Source organism: Phodopus roborovskii, unplaced genomic scaffold (genome assembly GCF_943737965.1).
Source record: "Phodopus roborovskii unplaced genomic scaffold, PHOROB, whole genome shotgun sequence".
Classification (NCBI taxonomy): domain Eukaryota; kingdom Metazoa; phylum Chordata; class Mammalia; order Rodentia; family Cricetidae; genus Phodopus; species Phodopus roborovskii.
In genome coordinates, this window is record NW_026125281.1 from 41,658,771 (window position 1) to 41,660,138 (window position 1,368).

Consider the following 1,368-nt stretch of genomic DNA (forward strand, 5'->3'; position numbering starts at 1 on the left):
TATGAGTGTGTGTGAGTATGAGTGTGTGTGTCTGTGAGTGTGAGTATGAGTGTGTGTGAGTGTGTGTGTGTTTGTGTGTCTGTGAGTGTGAATATGAGTGTGTGTGTTTGTGTGTCTGTGAGTGTGAGTATGAGTGTGTGTGTCTGTGAGTGTGAGTATGAGTGTGTGTGTGTGAGTGTGTGTGAGTGAGTGTGTATGTGTGTGTTTGTGTGTCTGTGAGTGTGAGTATGAGTGTGTGTGAGTGTGTGTGAGTGAGTGTGTGTATGTGTTTGTGTGTCTGAGTGTGAGTATGAGTGTGTGTATGTGTTTGTGTGTCTGTGAGTGTGAGTATGAGTGTGTGTGAGTGTGTGTGGTCTGTCCCTGCTGTGAGTGTGTAGTGTTGGTGAGTGTACAAGTGTGTGTCTGTGTATATATGTGTATATTTGTGGTCTGTGTCTCCCTCAGTGTGTGTAATATACACTTCTTTTTAGTCCATAGAAACCATCTAAATCTTTTCTGTGTGTATGTGTGTGTGAGTGTGTGTATGTGTGTGTGTGAGTGTCTCTGTGTGTGTCTGTGTGAGTGTGTATGTGAGTGTGTGTGTGTGTGTGTGTGGTTTAGAGTGATGGAAGTTCAGTTATTTTTCTTCTAACACTGTGCTGTACCTCTTAGAAAAACCTATGTGTATATGTAACTGAAACATAAATTCCCAGCACCTATTTTGCTGATACCCTTGGAATATAAGTAAAGGGTATATAGATTCCTAACCTTATATTAACTAAGAATCAAGGTGAGCAAACATGCAGACAACCTTTCTTCAGCCCTCTGGACTGCATCTCTGCCATGTTATCTCTAAGGTACTTGAGCCCTAGCTTGTAAGGTATATTTTAAAATGGAAACATGGTTATTATATCTCATTTTCTGTCTCTCTCACTCCAGGCCCTCTAGTTATGTTAGGGTTCAGGCACTTACTTCTATTGAAACTGTACATTTCAATTCTTTTTTCCCTTTCTTAGTTTCTGCAAATAGAACCTATTACAATATGCTACGGTTGTCTTATTTTTTTCTCAGAGTACCTAGATATCAGAAGCAGCTAGCTTTGAATGCTCACTATCACTTTTTATTTTGTGCTTTTCCATATTTTGTAATTATATTGATCTCTCTGAGGCCTTTGGAAATGGCGATGGATGACATGGAGCTTGTGCCAAGTTACATGTCAATTTACAAACAAAATAGAAAGCTGAAGCCAAAGCGAGTGTGTGCAGGCCTGGTGAGATGGCTCCGCACTAAAGGATCTGCTGCAGAGCCTGGCGATCCGAGTTCCATCCCAGGACCATGCAATGGTGTGCACATGCACGTCTCACACACACACACACACACACACACACA